The sequence below is a fragment of the Lynx rufus genome, unplaced genomic scaffold, assembly GCF_022079265.1.
Source record: "Lynx rufus isolate CCGP_SWC_20201006 ecotype Redwood Valley unplaced genomic scaffold, mLynRuf1.p SCAF_10, whole genome shotgun sequence".
NCBI classification, from domain to species: domain Eukaryota; kingdom Metazoa; phylum Chordata; class Mammalia; order Carnivora; family Felidae; genus Lynx; species Lynx rufus.
The window spans coordinates 2,677,120-2,686,856 of record NW_025814824.1 but is presented as its reverse complement, the minus strand read 5'-3'; the positions used below and the strand labels follow the sequence as shown (position 1 = coordinate 2,686,856).

Here is a 9,737-nt window from a genome sequence, read left to right as displayed (position 1 = left end):
AAAAGTAATCTTCCAGTTCAGATGGTTTCACTGAAGAATTCTACCAAGCCATATAAAAAAAGGATTAATAATACTAATTCCAAAAATCCCTTTCAGAAAATAAAAAATGATTTTCCAAATCATTTAAAAAAATTTTTTTTTAACATTTATTTATTTTTGAGACAGAGAGAGAGCATGAACGGGGTAGGGGCAGAGAGAGAGGGAGACACAGAATCGGAAGCAGGCTCCAGGCTCTGAGCCATCAGCCCAGAGCCCGACGCGGGGCTCAAACTCACGGACCGAGAGATTGTGACCTGAGCTGAAGTCGGACGCCTAACAGAATGAGCCACCCAGGCGCCCCTCCAAATCATTTTCAAAGCAAGAATTATCCTATCCCAAAACCAGACAAAGATGGCATGGAAGAAGAAAACCACAGACCAATATTCCTCATAAGTATAGACACAGACATTCCTAATAAAATAGTAGCAAGTAGAATTCAGCATGACATGGAGGTTACAATTACCATGACCAAATTGAGGTTATTACAGGAATGGAATGTTGGTTTCACATTCAAAAATCAAGCAATACAATCTGTAATATGAACAGCCTAAAGAAGAAAAACCATATAATCATATCAATTGATGGAGAAAACATATTTGGCAAAATTAACATCTATTTATGATAAAATCCTCAAAAAAACTAGGAGTAGAGTAAATCCTCAACTTGATAAAAGAGCATCTGGCATCTATAGAAATTCTATGGCTGGCATCATACTTGATGCAAGGCTGAATGTTTTCCTCTAAGATCAGGAACAAGACAAAATGCCCTCTTTCACCACTTGTATTCAACATTGTCCTGGAAGTCCTAGATAAGGAAAATAAAGGAAATAAAATGTATATAGACCAGAAAGGAAGGAACAAAAGTGCCTTCATTTGCAGATAGCATGATGGTGGCGGTCCTCCTAAAAATCCTAAGGAATCTATGAAAATACACAAATAAAAATTCCTAGAGCTAATAAACTAGGCTACAAGATACAAGATCAACTTACAAAAATCAATTGTTTTTCTCTATCCTATCGACGAACAGATGGAAACTGAAATTAAAAATACAGTGCAACTTAAAATCACTAAAAAAATGAAATTCTTGGGTGCAAATGTGACAAAACAGGCACAAGCTGAAGACTACAAAGCACTGAAGAGAGAAATCAAAGATCTCAATAAATGGAGAGACATACCATGTTCATGGATTAGAAAACTCAACATAATAAAGGAGTCTATTCTCCAAAAGTGATATACAGGTTTAACACAATTCCTAACAAAACCCCAGTAAATTTTTTTTTGCAGAAATAAACAAAATTATTCTAAGTTATTCTAAATATTCAAAATTATTCTGTTTATATGGAAAAGCAAAGGAAGTAGGATTGCTAACACAACTCTGGAAACAAAGAATAAAATGGGAGGAGTCACTGTACCAGATTTCAAGACTTATTATATAATTACATTAATTGAGACCATGGTGTTGGCAGAAGGAAAGACATGTGAATCAATAGAACAGAGAACCCAGAAATAGCCCCGCATGGAATGGTTAATTGATATGTGACAGATATTTGCAAAAGCAATTCAGTGAAGGAGGAATTGTCTTTTCAACACATGAGGCAGCAGCGATTGGATATCCAAAAACAAAAACGTACGCGTGGACCAAAAATGTTTGTAAGATGACCTTGGAGAACGAAAGCTGGTGAAGGCAAAGGTGCAGAGAAACTGAGTCACTCTGGTGGGAATGTAACTGGTGCAGCCACTCCAGAAAACAGTTTCTGGAATGGAGCCTGGAATTCTATACCCAGCCAAACTGACCACCACATCCGAGGGAGTCACAGAGATGTTCTTCTCAGACGCAGCAAGAATTCAAACTGTCTTGGGGAGCTACCTGCGAAAACACCTGCAGCAAAACGAGGGAGTAAGTGAAGGAAGAGATAAGCCTAGGCCCTGAACCCGAGAAATCCAACCCAGGGAGGCAAATCCCAGGAGGCCTGAGAGGGAAAGTCTCGGGATGGCGGCTGTGCGGGAGGCTCAGGGAGAGGCCCTGCCTTCTTCCATCGGTTTCCTGTTTGGCTATTCCCACTCGGTCATTCCCAATGCTGTCATTGTGTGTGTCTGTGTGTGCCTGCGTGTTTGCATGAGTGTGCATGTGTGTGTGTGTGTGAGTGTGCTTGTGTCTGTGTCTCTATGTGTACATAAGTGTGTATGTGTCTGGATGAGTGGATGTGTGTCTGTGTGTGGCTGTGCTGTGTCTGTGAGTGTGTGTGCATGTGTGTGAAGCCTGTGTGTGCACATGTGTGGAGCAGAGTCCCCAGGTCCAGACAACACGGTTCTCTGCAGGCAGAGTTTGGGGGCCACCTGGCACCCCCTGAGCTCCTTGCTTAGCCGTCATTTCTGATGCCCGGAGGGTCTGATGATGATGTTTAAAGCTTTCTGGAGTTACCACTTTGTCCCTTGTATTTTCACCCCATTTCCTGTAAACTGTGTTGAAAGACAATTTAAGATGAAAACTCCCTTACTTTCTTCCCCCTCTGAATCTTACTTGATTTGGATTACAATGAAGCAAAGAATTTTCTGTGTTAGCCTAGAATTTTCCAACACTCGTGTGGCGTTTATACCACACTCGCCTGATTTTCCAGGACAGCAGCTGCCCTCCAGCATCCTTCCAGCTGAAGATTAGCTTCACTCACAAGCTCATGCTCTGCCTCCTTGGGCTTTGATAATGACCCAGTGATGTCACCAGTCCCGCTTTTCCCTGCACTGTGTCAGGTAGAGAGTAAACTCCAGGGCCTTGGAAAGATCCAGAAAACAGGGCTTGGACACGAAATGCTCCCCCTCCCTCTCACCTGGCATTTGTTTATGTTTTATTCGCTCCACCAGCTACCATTGTGGCGGCAAGCCAGAACAGGACCAAACGTCTGTCCTCAAAGAGCCAATAACCGATAGAGTGAGGACGACACCCTCTCGGGCAGCTCTCACCCAGGGCACAGTGGGGGAGGGTGGCGGGGTGGGCTCCAAGCCCAGACAGCATGTGCCCTCTGGGCATCACACACAGGTAGAAATGGCTTGAGGTCTGTGGGTGTGAGGGCGGGGGCGAGGGGTCCAGCTGGCAAAGTGGCAGGAAGGGTCAGACCTGCCAGTGGTCACGCCAAGGAGTTTCCAGCTGTCCCGGAAGGTCTGGGCCTTTGCAGCCTTTGAAGCAGGCGGGTGTCCCAACCCAGTGGGCATGTGAGCTCACGTGGTGGCCATGCTTTCTGCTCTTGGGAGGGGCTCCCTGTTGCAGCCTCGATGGAGAAGGCAGGCAGAGGGCCGGGGGCAGCCCTGGGGGGGTTGTCCAGAACATTCACCTCTGAGCCACAGGGTCGGCAGGCGGCCTGGCAGGCGTGGACAATACTGTGGTCGCTCACCGGGAGGGTCACAGACATGGTGACTTGTGCTTCCGGTCGGCTGCTCTCTATAAACAGGTATATTATCTGTCGACATCCAGAGCGCCGCGAGGCGTGTTCCGCTGGCTGGTGTAAGCGGTCAGGCAGAGGTGAGCCTGGTGGCAGATCCTGCTCTCGAGACCTTCTCCCAGAGCGGGGACAGAGCTCAGCACCACTGGGAGGTCGGGAGAAACGCAGACTTGGAGCCTCGGGACCCTGCAGGATCCGGTCGTGGGCAGCGGGGCCGGGGGCTGCCGAACCGGGTCTGGGTCACCCGAGCCTGCGTCCCAATCTGCTGGAGGAGGTACGAGTCGCCCCACGCCCTTTGGATCTCGAGCCTTCCACCCTCCAGGGCTTCATGTCCCTGTGCTTGGATGGCTCCCCTCACTCTCCTGCTCACGCTGCCGGCTCCTGCCGGTCCTGCATCAGGATGTCCCTTGGGGCTGCTGCGTCTGTCTCCCGAGTGTCCTGGCCTCTCCCCAGGGAGGACGGAGTCCGTTCCCACAGTCAGCCCCCCGCCCCCCTCGCTCCAGCCCTCCCAAACTCCACCCTCTCTGTGCGGTCCTGGGAGCGGTTCGGCCAGACCCTGTGCCGAGACGGCACCACTGGCCGAGCGGCCAAAGGCGGGCGGGGAGAACTCCAGAGCTCCTGCTGATTGGCCGGCTTTACACCCCTGTGGCCCTGAGGGGCCCCAGCCCCCAGCCCCCTGTTCACCTTGCTCGGAGACAACCTTTCCCCAGCTCCCCTCCACACGTAGATGCCCGCGCCCTTTCCGTCACCCCCTGCTTTGTTCTTCCACTCAGGAAACAGAAGAAACCAGAAGGGACACGTACACGCTCCCGTGTCACAGCCACCGACCCACCAGCTCTGCCCCAGACCTCTACTTCCTTCCTGTTGGAAGGGAGGAACTCTACGGAAGCGGCCCACGCCAGCCTTACCGTTTGCTCCCGGGCCCGCCATCGTCCTCTCCTTGGCAGGAATGTGACAGGCCAGGGCTCAGCTGTCCTAATTAGGTAAAAGCGTTGGCCCTGAGGTGCGTTATGGGTAAAAGCATTCTAAGGAGGAACAGGCCGAGTGAAGGGGACAGGTGGGTTCTGGTGACCTGTGCGGTTCTGGTGACAGGACCCTGGGTGGCCCCCAGGAAGATGCAGGCACCCCCTGGCCCCGGTCCGCGCTCCCCCTTGGGGCAGAGGGAAGGAGACTCCCCTCCCAGGCTGGACCAGTTGCCGGGGCCCAACAGCAGAGCTCCCAGAATGCCCTGGGCCAGGGCAGGATGTGGTCAGCTGGGGCGGGCTCCTCCGGCCCCCGGCCTCGGAGTTACTACAAGTCACCGGTCGGTGGCCCGCAGACTGTCCAGGAATTCCCGAGGCAGGCCCGCAGGAGGGAAGTGGGCAAAACCCTGGCTTGGTGGTCTAGGGAAATCCCCTCCTCCTAACCACCACCTGAACGCGGATGCTTTACTGGCCATGAGTTCGGATACAGGAAGCACGGTCAGAGGCGGTGGCTGGGCACAGCGTCTCATTAATGTGGAAAAAACTATACCACAGCAAAGCTCGAGACAGCTTTCTGGCACTCTGAACATAGCTGCTCTTTAAAAATTTTTCTAATGTTTTTATTTATTTTTGAGAGAGAGACAGAGCATGAGCAGGGGAGGGGCAGAGAGAGAGAGGGAGACACAGAATCGGAAGCAGGCTCCAGGCTCTGAGCCGTCAGCACAGAGCCCGACGCGGGGCTCGAACTCACGAACTGTGAGATCCTGACCTGAGCCGAAGTCAGACGCGTCACCGACGGAGCCACCCAGGCGCCCCCCTGAACACAGCTGGTCTTTAAAGTTCTGAGGCACTCTGGGGAGATGGATAAGGACAGTGCAGTCAGGAGAGTGAATGACACCAGACAGTTCTCATCCTGGTACTTTTCACGGATGACCCTCAAAGCAAGGGCATTCGTGACGCTTGGCACGGAGTCTGTGAAACAGAAGCCAGACGTTCAACTTAACCTGTGGGCTCGTCGCTGGGGCTCTCCTTCCTCGACTCAGCCCGCTCCCCCTGTGTCTCTCTGAGACGTGCAGACGATTTCTGCGTCAGAATTTCTGAGCAGCGTCCTCTCCCGAATCCCTGTGCAGGCAGAGCCTAGACTGAGAGGACATCCGTCAAGGTGAGGGCCTGACCGGCGCTCGCTCGCGACACGGCACAGAGCCGGGCACGGCGAGCAGGAACGCAGGCCCAGATGCACAATGACAGGAAAGGCTGGTGTGTCGGGAGGCCTTCGGGAGACGGTAGTGCCCCCGGAGCAGGAGGACCCCTCAGCGCGGCAAGCGGGAGCTGGGGCGGATGCCCTGGGCCACAGTCGGCACTCGCCGGTGGCCCATCAGATGGACTCAGGCTGGGAAACCGTGTCAGAGTCCCCACGCAGACTTGGCCTAAGTCCACAAGAGGCGCGGAGCCCGTGGGCCCCAGAGAGGCCGTGCACGCGGTGTGGCCGGGAGCGCTTTGCACGCTCGCCCCGCTGAACTCAGTCCGCCGTGGACCCCTTCCCACGAGTCCTGAGACACGGTGGCCTGCTTCGTGCCTTCCTCGGGGGGAAGCCGGGAGGCCCGGCCGGAGCTAGGGGTCACGTCTCCTTATTCGCGAAAGTCCTGGCCAATTTCTCGCTCGTGTTTCAGAAGCTCCACTTACATTTATAACCAAACTGGATTCTGTAAAGCACCCGTCACTGCTACCAATGTCTCCGGCTTTCACCGTGGATTTTATCTTATTTTTTCCTTAGATTGATTCTGCCTTTGACTCAAGACATTGGGGTCAAATACTTCGGAGGGTCTCATGGGGAAGGCCATCCTCTTGTTTCAGGAGTGGGAGCTGGGCACCCCCACCCAGGCCTGGGCCTACAGGGCGAGGGGACAGCTGCTGTTTCCCCGGCCGCATGTGTGACGTCAAAGTATTTGTGGCTTTTCAAAAAAATGTAATTGCAAGGCGTGAATCTCAGATATGGCTGTTACCATGTTCCCGGGGAACCATCTGGATAGTGAAAACACTGTGTTTCTACACTGATGTGCTTTGCTTTAACGGCCCCGCTGGGGCCCCTGGGCAGGTGAGACTGGGGGTCGGGGTCTCCAGGAGGCGCCTGCTGGGCTTTCCGTTCTCAGCCCGACGTGAAGCCAGCCTCGACGCCCGCGAGCTACAATGAGCAAGGGTGTGTCCTCGCCAGGGCCGGGTTTAGGGAGCCCACGAAATGTTGCTAGGTGTGGATGCCGAACCAACACGAGAAACACAAAGGGAAATAATGACGCAAGGAAGGAGAAGCAGTGACTGTGGGAATAAGATAGAAATAGGAACGACCCGGAGTGGCACATTCGAGGCCGTGCACGCACGTGTCACGGGACGTCGGGGTGAGTGTGTCGGGGCTTGATGGCTTTTGTGCAAATCGCTGCAAGTCGGAACGGGAGTGCTGAGGTCGGCGGGGAAGACCTCTCTGGAGACGCGCTTGCCTGTGGCAGAAGCAGCCAGTGCAAAGGCCCTGAGGTAGGAATGGGTGTGGCCTGCCGGGAAGAGTGAGCCAGTCCTCTGCCCAGACATGCTGAGACAAGATGGGAGGGAAGCAAGCCAAGGTCGGAGGGACAGCCCCCGTGAGCCGTGGCACTGGGTTCCCACAGCCGCTATGACAAGTGACCTCAGACTCGGTGGCTTCAAGACGCACAGAGGTGTTACCCCACGGCTCTGCAGGTCCAGAGTCTGACACCGAGGTCCAGGCGCCTGCCTGCATTTCTTGGCTGGTGGCCCTTCTGCTTCAAACTCTGGGGCCGCCGGGCCAGGTCTTCCCATGCTGCCGCCTGTCTGATGCTCTCCTCTCCTTCCAAGGACCCTCGGGATTACGCTGGGCCCGCCCGGAAAGCCCAGGAAGCCCTTCCTTCTCGTGGGTCAGCTGAGGGGCCTCCTTCCACAACCTTTGCCACGTCGGGTCACGTACTCGCAGGCTCGGGGGGTTCGGACGCGGCCGTCCGAGGGGCTGGTCACCACCAGCCGGGTAAGCAGCTTGGGGTTTTACCCCGGGTATGGCGGGAAGGCGCTGGAGGAGAGCTCTGGCAGTGCTCTGACTGTGCCTGGGGCGCCCCCGAACCTGAGGCTGCCCGCCGTGTGTGTTAGGCACGGAGGAGAAGGGGGGCTGGAGAGCGCTGCCCTGCACTGACCAGCTTCCCGGGGCCCCGCTCGGCCCTCACTGCACCCCGAGCTCTCCACGCTACCTGTTCAAGAAGAGAGGGCAGGGTGGGCTTTTCTGTGGAGAAGCCCGGAGACCTCGGAGTGGGGCACGAACCTGTGTCCCCGCAGGTTGCAGGAGAGAAACCCACACCCTCGGGGCTCCCGGCCTTATTTTTGGCGACTGTCTCCTTTGCTTTTCCGCCCAGTTTAAGATTTTCTGAGTCATCCCTAACGTATTTAATCACTCACGCGAAGTCACATGCTCCCCAGGATCAATGTTACGGTACCACGGACGGTCCTTAGAAAGGGAGTCCTATTCCAGCTGCGTCCAGAGGCCGGCATACGAAGCTCCCTGCGACTGGCTAGAATCGTGGCAAACTGGTTTTGTGAATTAGCACAGCTCACGAGCCCCCCCTCCCCAGTGAAACTAGAAAACCGTCGTTTCAGGGGTCATCTCCGCCAAAGCCTGGAAGTCTGCGCCCACAGCTCGCGCTCGGGCAGCACACTGGGTCTTACTCTGCAGGACGCGTTACAACATTTTGAGAACCACCCAGCGGGAGGGAGGCTGCTCGCGAGGCAGCCGGGGGCAGGAGCGGGAGAGGAGCCCCGGGTCGTTCCTCCTCTCTGTCCAGGTCGTGGATGATAACGCACGGCGGGTCTGGCGCACCTGGGGTCGCTCGCCGACGTGTGGTCCCCGAGCCTCGGAGTAGGTGGGTGTCCCGGGAGGCCAGTAGATAAGCTCCCGAGGCTTTGAGCAGCCGGAACATCCAGGCTGCGATTCCGGATTACCGCCTCTCCCCGCTCGGCCCCCTCAGCCGTCACCCCGCCAGCCCGCCGCGGCCGCGATCGCCAGGACCCTCTGATCGTGCCTGCCCGGCGCTCGTGGTACAACGCGAATTTTCTCTGCTCTGCCCTCCAAGCTTTCCATCGTTTCTTGCTCGTTCGCACTTTGTTTCGTTTGCTTTTCACCTCTGTTTTTCTGGTTTTCAACTGTCCGTCTCAATTTTTATCAGTTTTACACATCACATCAGTCTGCGGTCTACTTGTCCTTCCCCATTTTCCTTCCTTGGTAATGTTTGCTCTTCTGGTCTCACACACTTCTTTTCTCTCAGACCTCAGATTAAGATAAACAGGTGCTAAAAATGCACAAGCTTCTTTGAGCAAACAAATGCTCAGAAATCATCGCTGGGGCATAACTGTAAATATCCTACTCCGTCCAATAACTCGTGCTTAACGATACACAGAAGGGACAAGCTGATTGCCAGAATGTTAAGCAAATAAATTCTCAGCAGCCAAAGTCCACAGGTGTACGATTTGGGGGCGATTTCCCGGACTCCCCGTCCCGAACTGCAAGCGGCAGGCTGTACCAAGGGCCCCGCCGCGCAGAGGGACGCCCTTGTCCCATCAACCACCGCCGGGCCAGCCTTTCTCCCAAGTCCTGAAACGCGTGCTTCTCTAGCTAGGCTGACCCCGATGTGCTCACCGCTGTGACCAGCCCCCCAGGAATCTGAGGGTGGGAATGAGAACAACTCGGCCACGGTCGACTCTGGAGAATGTGTGAAGCTCCTGATCCCGTGTCCTGCGGGGAAGTTTTCTCATACAAGGTTTGCTTCCTTCAATTCGTTGCCCCGTCTTCCTGGAACAAATCCGACAGGAAGCTGGAGCTGGCTTCGGCGGCCGTGGAGCCGTGCGGCGGCGGGTGGGGGGGGGGGCGCCCGAGAGACGGGCGGAAACGTGGTGGGGCAGGTGCAAGGCCAGGGGGCGACCGAACGCTCCGCGTCTCCGCGCTCACTGCAGAGTTCTTGGGGCTCCTCATGGACTGGAAACACCTCACAATACGCTGGGGGAGAAAGGGCAGAGGGAGGCGGGCTGACGGCTCAAGAGCTCCTAATCTCCCCCTGCCCGTTGTGTGCACCTGAAGCCCGTCCCCGGAGCCGCTGCCGCTCTGGTCCGATGTCGCGAGCTCCGAGCCCCCTCCAGGAGATACCAGTCTTCCCTGGCAGGGGTCACACTGCAAACCCCTTCTCTTCTCGGCCGTCCGGATCAGTGCTGAGCAGAGCGTTTCCAAAGACTATCTTAAGGTGGATTGGCCGATCGGCTCA

The 9,737-nt window shown here is 55.1% G+C and overlaps 1 long non-coding RNA gene across 1 annotated transcript; it reads right to left on the bottom strand.

Moving 5' to 3' along the window:
- Positions 1 to 269: 269 nt before the first annotated feature.
- On the bottom strand, positions 270 to 4,631 carry LOC124524842 (uncharacterized). The gene is made up of 3 exons (XR_006965327.1): positions 4,381 to 4,631; positions 3,365 to 3,617; positions 270 to 1,917 (listed from the first exon to the last, which is right to left on the bottom strand). It is a non-coding gene; the product is annotated as an uncharacterized LOC124524842 (long non-coding RNA).
- Between the last annotated feature and the right edge of the window lie 5,106 nt (positions 4,632 to 9,737).